General features: G+C 39.7%; 1 long non-coding RNA gene across 1 annotated transcript; it reads left to right on the plus strand.

The window, feature by feature from the left end:
* Positions 1-144: 144 nt before the first annotated feature.
* LOC138789714 (uncharacterized) lies at positions 145-12295 on the plus strand. Its single transcript, XR_011362767.1, has 3 exons — positions 145-623; positions 9619-9741; positions 10439-12295. It is a non-coding gene; the product is annotated as an uncharacterized lncRNA (long non-coding RNA).
* The last annotated feature ends 3930 nt before the right edge of the window (positions 12296-16225 follow it).

Genomic DNA, 16225 nt, shown 5'->3' on the forward strand with positions numbered 1-16225 from the left:
TTGATCCTTAGCAATAAATTCGCAGATCGTTCCGTGTGAAGAGTCGTTCGCCGATTTAACCAATGTGTGAGATAGGCTTAAGCGATCGTAAAACGATGGCAAAACAAATTTTCCGTTTGATATATCGTACTGTCTAAACACTGATCGTTATGAGGAAAAAAAAACGTTACTCCGACATTGTTAATTGTACGATTGGGCCAATTATCGTTTCGTGTAAACGCAGCAAAATATGCTTCAATCACCTATCTGCCCTTCTTCCCTATCTTTACCCCCTGAACCCCCACCAGAAAGTAAAGTAAACTCATTCTTACCTAATGACTGTTCACCCCAGGATTTTTTGTGGCAGCCATTTTGTGATGATGACATCATCAAGAGGGAGGCAAGTCTAAGCCCTGTTAGGCTAGCCTCTCTTTGTCAGATGACTCAGGTTGTTAAGCTCTGATTGGCTGAACAAGCTGTAAGCCATCTAGGAGTTTTACAGAGTCAATTTGACATCACAGCAGACAAAGTGCATCATGGGAAAGCCCAAACCAGGAAGTGAAGAAAAAATGAAGACACCAACTGGAGTTTCAGGGACCTGCAAACAGCGGGAAATTCAAACGGAGACAGACTCCGGAGGGATGGTAAGTTGGAAAACTATGTTCATGATTGATTGATTTTTTTTTTATCAGCGTCGGAGTACCCCTTTAAGCATTTGCCGCTGACTGAACGCTCCTTGTGACCATGATCCATTATCCTCTAGTGCAGTATTCAGTTTTGTCAGGCAGATTTCTAATAGAGTGATACAGCCTCTGATTATGAGCATAATTGGTTCCAGGACTGCGCTTCTAATGCACTCTTATCCACTCTTAAACCAAAGCAAATTTTCCCATAAGAAATCATTAAAATGCAGACAATTGGTTCAATACCCCAAAATAATGATTTTTTTAAAAAATTCTTAATAACATGTAAAACAAATGAAACAAACATTTAGAAACAGCTGAATATGTCATATTATAAGTAACTGTACAGTAATGGAGAGGATGGGAAACACAAAAGACTGCAGGGAGCATGAAGCAACAAGCAGGACATATGTGGGCACATAAATGCAGCATTGTCTGTCCGGGGAGAGAGGGGTTACAGCTATGGAGAGATTACCTCCACAGTACTGTCCCCTGATGTAAGCCCCAGCCTAAAGTGGATCTGTTATGATTTGGAAGGTGAGGGAGACTTCCTGGGTCAGAGTACAGAGCTGTAGACCACACTATGCAGACCATGCCTCTCCCCCCACTCCCCCTCCAACCCAGTACAGGGAGCTCTTAAACCAAGTCAAAATTTTAAAAACTGTGAGCTTTTATCGCAAAACACTCAATCCAAGTTACTCTTAAACCAAGGTACCACTGTATAGTGGAAGTCCTACCTACCCTGCTGACATCACCGTCTTATGACATCACTGCTGACATTCCTGCATTTTGCCCAGTGGCTGGCTGGCACACTTTAGCCTGGGGTACAAGAATGCAGTGCTGGCCAATGAGTAGCGGCCCAGCCGTAAAGTAAATCTGTCAGCTCCATGCCAGGTATAGATCTTCAGATCTTAGCAGCCCGGTGCTGGGGATGTAAGTGACAGAAGTGCTGCTGGTCACCATTTGTAAACTTTTAAATCATCCTTTTCATTACCAGCTGATCTGTTATGGAGGTGGAACAAAAGGGATGATTTTAAAAGTTTATATTTCATATCTGTTTAAAGGGGAACTATCAGCAGGTTAGACTAATCTACCCTGCTCATAGCTCTCTATATTGGCATTACGCTGAAGAGGAAGGTATGTGCCTTACGTCCCTCCATGGTGCTTGTTCTGCACTGTTAGGCGGAATAATCTTTGGCCGGGAACACTGTTACGCCCCCACAGCGTCATCCGCAGACCCTCTCCATTGATAATCAATGGAGAAAATGGGCCGGATGACGCACTGGGGCGGGGCAGTGCTCCCGGACAAAGATTACACTGACGAACAATGCGAGACCGGCACCAAGGAGGAAGGTAAGGTTCCTCTTCAGCATCCCGGGCGCTATAGGGGGCTATCAGCAGGTTAGATTCGTCTAACTTGCTGACAGTTCCCCTTTAAATATAAAAAATGACTGCAGCACTTAACCCCTTAAGGACGAAGCCACTTTTCGTTTTTTGCGTTTTTTCCTCCTTGTGTTTAAAAGGCCATAGCACTTGAATTTTTCCACCTAGAAACCCACATGAGCCCTTATTTTTTGCGTCTCTAATTGTACTTTGCAATGACAGGCTGAATTTTTGCTTAAAGTACACTGCGAAACCAGGAAAAAATTCAAAGTGTGGTAAAATTGAACAAAAAACATTCGCCCTGGGGTAAACTGACTGGTTATATATGTTCCTCAAGTTGTTACGATTACAACGATATGTAACATGTATAACTTTTCTTTTATCTGATGGCCTGTAAAAAATTCAAACCATTGTTAACAAATATACCTTCCTTAAAATCGCTCCATTCCCACACTTATAACGCTTTTATCCTTTGGTCTATGGGGCTGTGTGAGGTGTCATTTTTTGGGCCATGATGTGTTTTTTCTATCGGTACCTTGATTGCGCATATACAGTGGTACCTTGGTTTAAGAGTAACTTGGTTTAAGAGCGTTTTGGTTTAAGAGCTCACAGTTCTTCAAAATAATGACTTGGTTTAAGAGCATTGCTTTGGTTTAGGAGCTCCCTGTACTGGGTGGGAGCTCGAGTTGGGGAGGGACATGGTCTGTATAGCGAGGTCCACAGCACTGTACTCTGACCCAGGAAGTCTCCTTCACCTTCCAAATCATAGCAGATCCACTTCAGGCTGGGGCTTGCATCAGGGGACAGGACTGTGGGGGTAATCTCTCCATAGCTGTAACCCCTCTCTCCCCGGACAGAGAGAGCTGCGTGTATGTGCCCACATATGTCCTGCCCATTCCTTCATACTCCCTGCAGTCTCTGTCAGTCCTTGTGTTTCCCATCCTCTCCATTACTGTACAGTAACTTATAATATCACATATTCAGCTGTTTCTGAATGTTTGTTTCATTAGTTTTACATGTTATTCAGAATAATAAATCATTATTTTGGGGGTGTGGAACCAATTGTCTGCATTTCTATAATTTCTTATGGGAAAATTTGCTTTGGTTTAAGAGTGGATTTGGATTACAAGCTCGGTCCCGGAACGAATTATGCTCGTAATCCAAGGCACCACTATAGCAAAAAATGCATATATATTATTTATATACATACACAAAACTTGGTAAGACAATTTTGTATGCATACCACCATACAGTTACTGATCAAACTTAGTATACCAAGACTAACATTACCAATAATACAATACATGAAACAAATAATACGGCAACACCATGACCACCACATAATGGCTAATATCACCATACCATTATGAAGTAAACTCCACTATTAAAAGACTTATATTCCCCCTATATCTTGAACATATGGAGGTAAATACCAGCCCTACACTATCTTTGTGCACTGTATGGCACACAGCGTAAAATCTAATTAAACGTCCGTAGTTGCAGTTTTGCAACCACGGCCATTATTTAATGAATTCACCGATCACATTAAAGTCTATGTAATTTGAGCCAGAGTGTATACACTCTGTATACACTCTGTCCGGGATTCCAAGCGTCCGCAAAAAAAACCTGACATGTCAGTTTTGTGCGGCTTCTATTCATTGAATAGCGGCTGCACAACACTGACAGTTCAGACAGTGTAAAGTCCGGTGTCTTAAATAGTGTCAACCTGGGCTATAAGTGATTATAGTGCAGTTACATCCATTGATTCACAGGGGCATTTACTCTGATCAGAGTTGTTCAATGTTTGGTAGATAACCTCTGTACAAACTCCCCATCAATATTGCCACACACAGTAACAGTGCTTATTTTGTTCCCCCTGCATAGTTAACACCCCTATATAGTAGTTAGGCCCTCTATGTGCCTTTGTATAATAGATAGGCCCCCTCTGTGTCCCTGTGTAGTAGATAGGCCCTTTGTGTACCCTTTTATAATAGATAGGCCCCTGTTGTGCCCCCGTATGGTAGATAGGTCCTTTAAAATGCGGAAAAGTTTAAGCAGAAAATCTGTTAGATAGAGCAGGAAAGTTGCTGTAGGAGAGTAGCATGTGGGGAACATGGATCTGGTACATTGTATGCTTTTAATCTATGCTGCTGCCTAATCTTGCTGATCTTCTCCCTTATGTTGCCCAAAGACATATGCACATAGACAATCTATAATAGGAAAGGGACAATCTATAATACGGCAATAGTTTTATTCCCTCTAATGAGCTATACTTTTTATTCTCCTTTTTGTTCTCTCTCTTAACAAAAAAAAAAAAAAGCACCAGGGCACTTGTGTGTTTCTTTCAGCTCTGTGTTCTCCCACAGGGCTATTGTGAGATTATGTACTTACAGTCATCCTGTGCCTACCCTATTTGAATTGCTGCCTGTAATATGACATTTCCCCTGCAGTAGTCATTTTAGTATAAATATCTGGCCAGACGTAGCTTTTTCCAGAAGAACTGGTAATCGGGGATTAGTTCAATGAACTGTTCCATTCATCAATTTTGAACCCCATTGCTTTCTGTTGATCTTCACCATTCTTCCACATCTTATATTCAATGGCAAATCCCAGCCTATGAAACTCGACTAATGCTTTTATTATGCCCGATGAATGATTTTTATGCAGGGAACAGTTACAGCCAGTTCCGTTTGTGGAACTCTTGTTCCAGCAAATGTTTATAGGTCAACCGGTTGTTTCTTTAAGTTAATTTCGAAGTACTAGATGAGCCAAGCCATGCTCCTTGAGGGCTTTAGGGTTCATCTGGGCCTTCTTTCATAGTTCACCCATGCCCATCAGCTAGTGCCAATAGCAAAAGAGATGCAATTACGGGTTGCAATAATAAGGCCCTGAGGTATGAGCAATATACCTCATCTGATGTTGTTTTGATTTCCTAAATCCCTTTATTTGAACAGCTGGGAAAGGTATTACTAAGATGTCAGAGAGGTGAGCCAAGTTATAGACATTAACTTCAGAGAGAAGAGGATAACAGGGTATATTAAAGTATTGGTTTTGGGCCCTATTCACCTGATAAATATATAGCGAGCACATTGGGCACTGCTAAGTGTTTATGTATGCGTGAGCCGGCTCATGTGCAGACTACATTATGCAAAGCTTTGATTGCTCCTGCAGGATGTGGCTTTATGATGGATGAGGTTAGTTTTGAAAAATGTAAACAGCTGGGCTACTAGAAGCAAGCAAGCCATAAACTTTATAGAGGGAGCCAAGCCAGAGGTTCAGCTTTGGCTCATGTAGAAAATGTTTCAGGCAAGCGTGCACTAGAGCGCAGAGATCTGGAAACCTTTATGTGTTAAGCATGTGTGAAGGCATGTAAACAAGAGCAATGAATACGTCTTCTGCTGGACAGTCCAGCACCTTTCCTGTAACAACCCCATCCATGAACTTTAAAGCATATAACATCTGTAAGACTAACAGGTTGGCTGTAGACTTTTATAGGTAATTGTTTTAACAAGTAGGCCAATAGGTAGAAAGTGATATGATTATATTAAATAATTAAAGGGGCTGTATGACATTGGAAAAACATGGCTACTTTTTTCCAAGATACAGTACCAGTTTTGTCCATAGGCCATTCCTTGCATTATAGCTTAGTCCAATTCAAGTGAACTTTATACATACCTTTCCACTGTAGTAGAAAATAATAGGAAGTAAGCAAATGGGAAAATTGGAGAAGAAGTTATGATTAAAAGGAGTATGGTCTTACTTGGGGAGTAGTTTTTATTCAGATTCTTTTTGAAGGCCTAAAACTGACCATTCATCTTCTACAATACTCCTCTGGTGGCAGCTTTTTTTCTCTTCATAGCATAAGAAATGTAGAGTGGGCATACCAATTGTGAGTTGCAGTTAGAATGAGAGAGTCAATTTGAATAACTTGCATGCAACATTTTGGGTATAAATTACCCTTCCTCAGGCTTTAACATAAATAGATATAAAACATGTATAAGTATTCACTCTTTGGTTAAATTGGGAAAATACTTTACTGCAGCCATTATGTGTTCCATCTTTATGAGTTCCATTTACTTATCTTGCTTGTTGTATCATTTGCATGTTATGTGCTATGTGCATTTTGTTCATTTTTCAGATATTAAATATGCTGTGTATATTCTTTTAGCCATGTCTCTCTCTTTGCCCGTGTGAAATGTTAGAGGTTATGAGATGAGCGAACAGTGTACCTGTCATCTATGTTAAGATGTGTCCAATCAGGGAAATGAGACAGGAGAAGTAAGTTCACTACCGTTTCTGTGTCACATGACCTAGATGGTCTCCTATTGTAAGTCTATGGGGCTATCCAGGCAGGGCAGCTATCAGGAATTTTGGAGCCCCCATTAACAGCAATAATCCCCAAAATGTCGAAAATATGATTGATGTCTCTGGGGAGGTGTGCAGAGGCGGATGCCGCTGGAAGATTGAGTTGCTTTGGATACGTCCCACTGCTGTCAGCACATACTGCAGGAGACCTCAGTGCAAATGATGTGCCTTGACCCCATAACGTAAAGGTGACCTGTCACCCCGGCTGCCGGGGTGAAGCCCACCGGACCCCCCGGTGGAGCCCCTTATACTTATCCCTCTCTTGAAGTCCTGATCCCACACCCTGTCCCGCCGCCGAGAAATCCCTGTCGGAAGCTGTGCGCACGCTCACCAGAGATGAGTCCGCCGCCCGTAAAGAATGACTGGAGAGGTTGAATCATACCCTTTTGCCTACCCACATTACTGATTACACTGCAGTTACATCCAGAAAATCACAGGGGCACCTTCTCTTATTGGAGTTTACTTTTACTTTCCTTCTCCATCTGGCTCAATCCATCATGAAGATCTTTCCCTGCAACAACTCATCTGCACAGAATCTGCCAGACAAACATTTTATGCTCTATTTTAGGCTTTTAGTACATTCCTTACCTTTATATAAAGTTCTCTTCTGTTGTGCCCTACACTGTAATAATCCCCACTTTGTGTCCCATATAATAGGTCCCTTCTATGCCCCTATATAGTCATTAGACACCTTTTGTTATTCCATATAGTATTTAGATCCCCTTTATAGTATTTTGCCCCTATATTGTGTTAGACCTCCCCTGTGCTCTCATATAATACAGTATATCTTGATTTAGTATATAGGCCCCATGTGTTCTCTCATTTGTGCCCTTTTTGCCCCCACATAGTAATTAGAATCATATGCCACATCTTTACCCCTGTATGGTATATATGGGCCCCCTTTGTGCCTCCATTTAGTATATATATCCCCGTTTGTGATCCCATATATAGTATAAAGACATGCTCTGTGGACCCTGGATAGTTCAGTGGATTTGTGGTTGGCTGAAGAAGAGATATCAGAGGGTTGTTGTTAATTGTGTAAATTCCAAGCAGAGACTGGTTACAAGTGGTGGCCACAAGGGTCTGTTCTGGGTCCTGTTCTTTTTAATATCTTTGTAAGTGACATAGGAGAAGGTTTGGTAGGTAAAGTTTGTCTTTTTGCTGATGACACAAAAGTGAACAACAGGGTTGATATTCCTGGAGGTGTCAGTAATATGGTAAATGATTTAGCTTTACTAGATAAGTGGTCCAAACATTGGAAAGTACAATGTTTCCAAATGTAAAATAATCCACTTGGGACAGTACTGTGTTAGCAATGATTTCAGAAGAGAAGGATTTTGGGGTAGTGATTTCTGACAGCCTTAAAATGAGCCATCAGTGCAACCAGGCAGTGGAGAAAGCAAATCTCATACTGGGCTGTATAGCTAGAGGTATAACCACTAGGAAGAGGGAGATTGTGATCCTGCTGTATAGAGCTCTAGTGAGACCACATCTGGAATACTGTGTCCAGTTCTGGAGACCTCACCTAAAAAATGACATTGATAAAATAGAACAGGTCCACTGGAAATACAAAACTAAACAGTAGCTCACCTGTAACCTTTTCCCCAGCAGCTCCTCTCCCCACATGTTCTCTCAGCTTGTGTGAGGTTTGATCATTCTTGTCTCCTCTGGCAGGTGCTGTAAGGGTGAAGTGCTGATTTGGCAGTGGTAGCTCGAGAGCCAGCCCTTATTCACATTACTTTTTCTTGCGCATTTCCCCATCTTCTTTGAAGTCACTAGGAATAATTATTTTTTTTTTAACATTTTTTGACATGGAAATTGGTGTGGTTTGTGCGCCAAAAAAGTCAGTTTACTGTGGAACATAAGGCAAGACCTGTTTTCCGTCACCTCTAGAAGTTCCTAGAAGTAGCCACTCTGCAGTTTTTTTAAAGTGTCACTGTCGTGAATTATTTTTTTGCAGAAATCAATAGTCCAGGCGATTTTAAGAAACTTTGTAATTGGGTTTATTATCCGAAAAATGCATTTTTATCATGAAAAAGCAATTTGAAGCTCTCCCCCCTGTCTTCATTGTTCTCCTATGGAGAGAGCTAAAGAAAAGACCAAAACAGGACAACAAAGAGTTAATCTACAAATCCCTCACGGGATATCTCCTGTGACAGTCACCAGTGACCTGTCTGAGCTCGGATTACAGCTGTCACCCAGCTCCGTGCCTGTAATCCTCTCTGTTATCTGCTTTCTGCTGCCGGCTAACTCCCTCCTTCCTCCTCCCCCCTCCCCTCTCCCTAGAGCAGACAGGGGACGTCTCCTGCAACAAGTCACAATTTTCAGATTTTTCAGAGTGGATGAAAAAGAGGAAGGAGGGGGGGGGACCTGGGAAAAGGCTTTTTACATGCAGATAATGGCAGATTTGGCTAATAAACCCAATTACAAAGTTTCTTAAAATCGCCTGGACTATTGATTTCTGCAAAAAAAAAAAAAATACGACAGTGACTCTTTAAGTTTTAAAATAGAAACTTTCATATAGAAATAAACATTTTGTAATGAAATATATAATACAAAAATCCTTGATACAAAAGTCACTTGAAATGACAGTAACTTGTTAAATTAAATGTTGCATATCCCTAGTACTGTATAATTCTGTAGATGCTATTTGTATCACTTTATACCAGTTATGAAAACTATTGTATAATTTAGACATTTTTCATTTTGCTTGAATATTATTAACTGCTAATCTCACAGCCAAGACATGGCTGCCAGTATATAATGACCACAACCAGAACATAAACATATGTCATTCCTTCCAGGAGAGTCTTGCATTCATAGTTAGGAGAGATCCGTAGGAATCTTATGTTCTCACTAGAAACACTTTCCAGACAGGTCAGATCTTCCACTCACAGAAGCTAAATGTGCCTGTATTTTAAGCACATGACCTCAAGGTGGCGCACAAGGCTTGGCAAAATGGACACTGTGCTCTGTTTCACAGAAGAAAAAAGAGACCATGAAAGCCTATGAAAGCAAACATTTGTAGCTTGCTCCACTTAATGTCATGCAGGTTTATTTAATTGTTGGCATAACTTTGTTAATGAATTCTGCCAAGATATTGTTTTAAAAGGTGCTGAGGGGGGAATCTGCGTGCATGAATAATTGATGTGCTTTACTGTAAAACTAGACAGCTTGGGATAGCTTGTATATTTTTCTTTACCTGTAGGACATTTCTATGCATCTCGATTATGAGCTCAGGCACTGAAGCTGCCTTGTCTCCTAGAAGCCAATATACCCACTGGTAAGGGCAGAGGTGACCAACTGCGGATAATATGGTGCTGAACTGCAGGTAAGAAGCTTATTAAGATTTCAGCAGCTGTTACTGCTCTGGTATGCTAATGGCAACTTTATGGAGCATTTTGTTCCCCTTTGAGAGCAGCTGTGAATATGTGAAAAACACTTCTTTATATCAAATGCAGATTAATAGTAAAGTGGGTTACATTACAGAATTATGCAGCAATTCATCAAAATGCAGGACACTAACCTTAAAGGAGTATTCCAAAATAAACTATCAGGATAGGGGACAAGTATGGGATGGCCAGGAGTCCAACCGCTGTACCACCCGCCAGTCTCTATATTGGTCCACGGCTCCTTTGTTTGAATAGAGCTGTGGGTACAACCTGTGGCTTTATCCATTCATATGGAGCCATCAGAAAGAGCTGAGTGCTGTACTCGACTCTCTCCAGTGGCTGTATTCATTCTCTATGGACGCACTGGAGAGAGCTCAGTACAGCACCCGGCTCTTTCCTGTGGATAGGGGACAAGTTATTTTTTCTTGGAATACACTTTTAAAAGGTTCAACAGCTTCAACACAAGGCGGAAGCTGACGCCATGCTCTCCATCACCAAAACTTTGCACCAATTAGGTAAATGGAATGCACATGGAAGGCATACAGTACCAGACAAGCAGAAAGCATCTTAACAAATCTCATCTATACACTGGTAATTTTCTGTGTAGAATTGACCCAGCGTTTTGACCTTTTCTAGGTATTTCACATGGATCCACAGGAAACTACATTCCAGACCATTATTAGATGTTGCTTCTTTGTAGGAAACCCCACTGTTACAGCTGGAGACGTGGATCCACTGTACCACCACTGTACCAATAGAGCGGAGTGTAAGGGACCGCTGGTCTTCACCATCGCCCACCGCAAGGTGGGATGGACTTGTTGCAGCAGGAGATCAGCGTGGGGGTACAGGGGTTGGACTCCCCACAATCTCCTACTTTTCCCTTATTCTGTGAATATTTCCTGGAATACCTCTTTAAGTTTATATTCTGGACATTTCATATCTTACTGTATAAAGGATTTTTTGGTGGTCTCTCCATAGCCTAAGACCTAAAGATATGTTCACACTCTGTAAAATAATGGCTGCCATTTTAATTTAAAATAAGGACCGTTGTTTTAATTCTTTAATGATTTTCATTGAAGTCTAAGGAAGCAAAAGCCGTTATTTGATACTCAAAATAACGTCCGTGGTTTTAGGTATCTAATAACGGCCGTTGAAAGAATTGGGTGAATATAACCTTAGAATGCATTCATAGGCAGTGTTTAGTTAATTCATTTTTATCTTCTGTTTGCACACATGGAGAAATGTATCGTGACCATGACTGCTTGTCATCTTTTTATTTACAGAAAAAGGTTGTACTGTAGCTCTTGAATGTGGTGACATCTGGTTTCATGGTGGCATATTAGCCTACCCATTATAGAAGTAAAACTAAAAAGTTATAAAGCTAATCTCTTAATAATAAATTAGTGAATCTCATGATATCATTAATATTTTATGTATTCCATCTGGTGGAATACGAGTGAATAGATGGATGGATGCCCTGTGCAGCTGCAGAGGTTGCACACCCCTAGAGTAGACACTGCCCCTCTTCCACATAAGGACACCACTATTAGAAATGTTATATGGTAGGCAAGGGAACCTGTTACAGATTTTTTGCTGGGGCCCAGACACTTCGAGTTACAACTTTGGTATAAACAGCAGAATTACAATGAATAAGACGCTAAAAGCATTGTGTCTTTGCCAAACATTTATGGTGTAATCCCAGCAGCACAGGCACACGGAGTATGGTTAGTAATGGAAATGCCATTCCCCAGCCTCTACACTGGCAGCTCCATACTGTATGCAAACCTTTTAAGTAATGCCTCAGTGACACAATAGTCCGTTGTATGTGAATGAGCCATAAATGTGAAAATAATAGTGCCCTTCTAGACAGTCTGGATAATACATTGCGGATCCCAAGATGAGAAAAAAAATCCTCAAATAGCTGAATAAGATGTTTTCGAAATCTGAATTGCTATTTAGGGGATTTGATATTTTCCACTAGCTTAGTGAAACATACAGACACCAGTTTCTGTCAGATAATATTTCTTGTTGACCCTTGAAAGTAGAACTCCCTAGGAGTGCGCCATTTCTGAGTGAGGCTCTGCAAGCCAAGTGCAGTGTCGTTTCTGAGCATTAACCCAGAGAGAAAACTGAGCCTTTGCTGTATTAATCTGGTTTTATTTAATCTTGTTTTATTTACTTTGCACATAAGGGAAACTGCACAGTGTGACAACACAGACAGGCGAGCAGGCAAGCAATCGGGCAAAGCTTACTGTATAGCAGAAACTAAAGTATTGCCAGATCAACAAAAAAGAGAATTATTCCACGTATATAGAAATGAGGAGTTTTCGAAGCTCTTGCCGTACATATGATTAATGTAAAGGATATTTCATAGGCTTAAAAATAGACCTCTGCCTAAAATGTGTTTATTGCATGTTGGCAGCAGAAGATGCTTTACAAGTGCCTCCCAGCTAGCAGTCTTTGGCAGAGGAGCACCATTTTTTTTTCCAGAGATGCGGGGCACCAGCAAAACTTCTTTCCTAAAAGTTAATTTAAATACCTTCCACATGGATTTTCTTTTTGTTTGCATTTTTTTTTAACTTTTTTAATGATATATAATTACAGCAATGTATTTTCACAAATCTACAGTATATCTGAGCATCTATTTTCTATCTATCTATCTATCTATCTATCTATCTATCTATCTATCTATCTATCTATCTAGGTAGGTTCAGAATGTGAGTGCCACTACAAGTTCCAGGGAATGGTTACCAGCAGATGTGGTTCCGACCTCAAACCTCTTGAAAATGATGGTTGTACCGTAGAAACATTGTGTTTTGCTTAGCCTATCTATCTATCTATCTATCTATCTATCTATCTGTATATATATGTGTCACTATTGTGAAAATATCTTTGTAGAGTAAAATTATATTTGCCATAGCATGTGCAAACTAGTTTGCTGTTTGCCAGTTCCTATTGGATATTTGATATTTGATATAGGTAAGAAGGCCAGCACAACCTTTGGACCTAATGAAGAGCCCATATGAGACCTGAGTTGGTCAAAATGAGTTGGTGTAGAGTAACTCTCAAGCCCAGACCCTTGAATTGAATTCAGACTTCAGACTATAACACTAAATAAAATCAAACCTCAGATCACACCCCCTAAACCAATACAAACCATAAATTAGGCCCCAACATAAATGTATAAACCAGACCCCAACATTTTTACTGGCTAAATCCCCAAATAATATAGACCCTAAAATAAATATATTAAAATTAATACTTCATAATCAATTTAGTTTAATTTCATACCTGAATTTGTTTAGACTTTAGAATGGACACAACATAATAAATTCAGGCCCTAAACAACTGTGGGAAAAGTAACAGGCACTAGAACTGACTGGAGCATATATGAAATCCTAAATCTGTTTAATTCTACCTCCACTCCACTAATGGTGCGTTTACACACAGATGTATCTGACAGAGTTTTAAAGCCAAAGCCAGGAGTGGATTTGAAAAGAGGAGAAATCTCAGTCTTTCCTTTATGACCTGTTCTCTGTTTATAGTCTGTTCCTGGCTTTGGCTTTAAATATCTGTCAGATAAATCTCTGTGTAATGGCACCCTTAGTTCTGATGTGTGGAATAAGATCATAATGCTCCAGTAGGAAGGAGAACTTCAGGATGAGGAACTGTGAGAATTGTTACGTTATCTACTGTTTTTGAATAGCATGATACAAATCAAATCCAGCTAACCACTAACCACTTAACAATAGTAATAAAAAGTCCTAATTTGTTGGACATTGGCAGAATCTATGCAAACAAGATAGATAGATGATAAATAGATAGATTGATAAATCGATAGATAGATATATAGATAGATAAATACATAGATAGGAGAGATAGATGCGATAGATAGATAAATAGATAGATAGGAGAGATAGATGCGATAGATAGATAGATAGATAGATAGATAGATAGATAGATAGATAGATAGATAGATAATAGATAGGAGCGATAGATGCAATAGATAGATAGATAGATAGATAGATAGATAGATAGAAATCACAGTATACAGGTAGCACTATACCAGTTTCTGCAGTCCTAGTGCCAGCAGGGGTGGCTCTGACCAAAAGCCATGTAGTTATATCAAGGAATTCCCCACAGCACGTCTTGTAGATCAAACAAAGTGATTTATTCCATTTTCAAAATTAACAAAGTAACAGTGCAACACAGCAAAAGTGCGTCTGATGCAACGTTTCTGCGGTCTCCACCGCCTTTCACAAGCATACCCACGTGTACTAAACTACTCCTTTAAATACAGGTGCACAAAATCAAATGGTAAAAAGTGATAGGAGTGACATCTCGATGCTCCTATCTCTTTTCACCATTTGATTTTGTGCACCTGTATTTAAAGGAGTAGTTTATTACACGTCGGTATGCTTAAGAAAGGCGGTGGAGACCGCAGAAACGTTGCATCAGATGCACTTTTGCTGTGTTGCACTGTTATTTTGTTAATTTTGAAAATGGAATAAATCAGTTCATTTGATCTACAAGACGTGCTGTGGGGAATTCCTTGATATAGATAGATAGATAGATAGATAGATAGATAGATAGATAGATAGATAGATAGATAGATGCGGTAGATAGATAAAAGATAGATAGATAGATATGCAGAGAATCCACAGCACTCCAGCGTAGTGAAAAAGCTCAATAAGCTGTGTTTATTCAGTCAATTCATAGTGCAACACTCCAAACGCAACGTTTCAGTGACTCTCTGTCACCATTTTCAGAGAGTCACTGAAACGTTGCGTTTGAAGTGTTGCACTGTGAATTGACTGAATAAACACAGCTTATTTCACTACGCTGGAGTGCTGTGGATTCTCTGGATCAAGATCCGCTGGCACAAACCAATACCACATTAAAGCAGTGCTGCTTCTTCTCTTTTTACTAGATAGATAGATAGATAGATAGATAGATAGATAGATAGATAGATAGATAGATAGATACTGTAGATAGGTATGTAGATAGATAGATAGATAGATAGATAGATAGATAGATAGATAGATAGATAGATAGATAGATAGATAGGAGAGATAGATGCGATAGATAGATCAATAGCTAGGAGAGATAGATTAGATAGATATATAGATAGATAGATAGATAGATAGATAGATAGATAGATAGGAGATAGATAGATAGATAGATAGATAGATAGATAGAGCAGCTAGATAGAAAGCCACACATTATCAAGTCTTGAATGTGTTGCTTTCTTCATTGATAGACAGACCAATCTATAGATATACAATAGCTTGTGTGAATGGCCTTATCACACTTTACAGATGTCTGTCTAATGGGTTTGTCTGGTGATAGATTAATAAATATTTTGGTATCATGTAACTATCAATTTGAGAATCTTCATAACTTTTAGTGTTGCTAAACTTTCCACTCTTTATCCATGATCTATTCCCTTTTAATCTGAGTAGCTGACGCCTCTTGATTGATATTAGCATACATTTTTATCAAAGCTGTTTAATTATATTCCCCAAAAAGACAGGCTAATGAAGGAAAGGGAGCATTACAGAGTTAATGGTTTCTTTCTTTAATTTTTAGGTATGTGTGAGTGTGGAGCATATTTAACAGATGACCGTTCTTCCAGTAAATGAAATTAAATGGATAGTTTTAATTAAATTTAGATTAGTTGGTGTACAATACTGTTCAAAAGGCCGCTGGAGACCTCTGCTGCCACTTAGAATCTAGTGTGACTATTAGTGACATCTACATATATTATACTCTTTTCTGCCCTTTGCTGAATTTATTATGTGCTCCATGAAGCCATTTAAATTTTATCTCTAAACCTTGGAGCAAACAACTAATTTCTTGAAAACTGTAGAAGCTGTCCCAGTAAAGCAATTGATGACATTTCTTCAATTTATGTCAACAATGTCTGATCAGTGGGGGTAAGGCTAAAGGCCCTATTCCACCAACAGATCTGATGACAAATTATCTGCCAAAGATTTGAAGCCAAACCCAGGAACAGACTATAATCAGAGAACAGGTCATAAAGGAAAGACTGGATTTCTCCTCTTTTCAAATCCACTCCTGGGTTTGGCTTCAAATCTTTGGCAGATAATCTGCCGTCAGATCTGTTGGTGTAATAGGGCCTTAACCACTGGGATGTAGAGGCACGACATCCCAGTGTCAGCCTATTGTAGTCAATGGCTGATCATGCAGTCTCTAAAAAATTAATGAATAATAATTATTATAATAATAACCAGTGAAGAGACAAGCCCAAGTTTCCACACGGCACTACAGGTCCATGATCATCTGCATTAAATCCCACATTAGTGGGAGGACATAAATGACATCTTGCTTCCTGCAATGTTTTGGGGACATTCTGTTTTTTCAAACATGCACCATATTGAAATCCACCACTATAAATAGGTG

This window comes from Dendropsophus ebraccatus, chromosome 4, assembly GCF_027789765.1.
Source record: "Dendropsophus ebraccatus isolate aDenEbr1 chromosome 4, aDenEbr1.pat, whole genome shotgun sequence".
Taxonomy (NCBI): domain Eukaryota; kingdom Metazoa; phylum Chordata; class Amphibia; order Anura; family Hylidae; genus Dendropsophus; species Dendropsophus ebraccatus.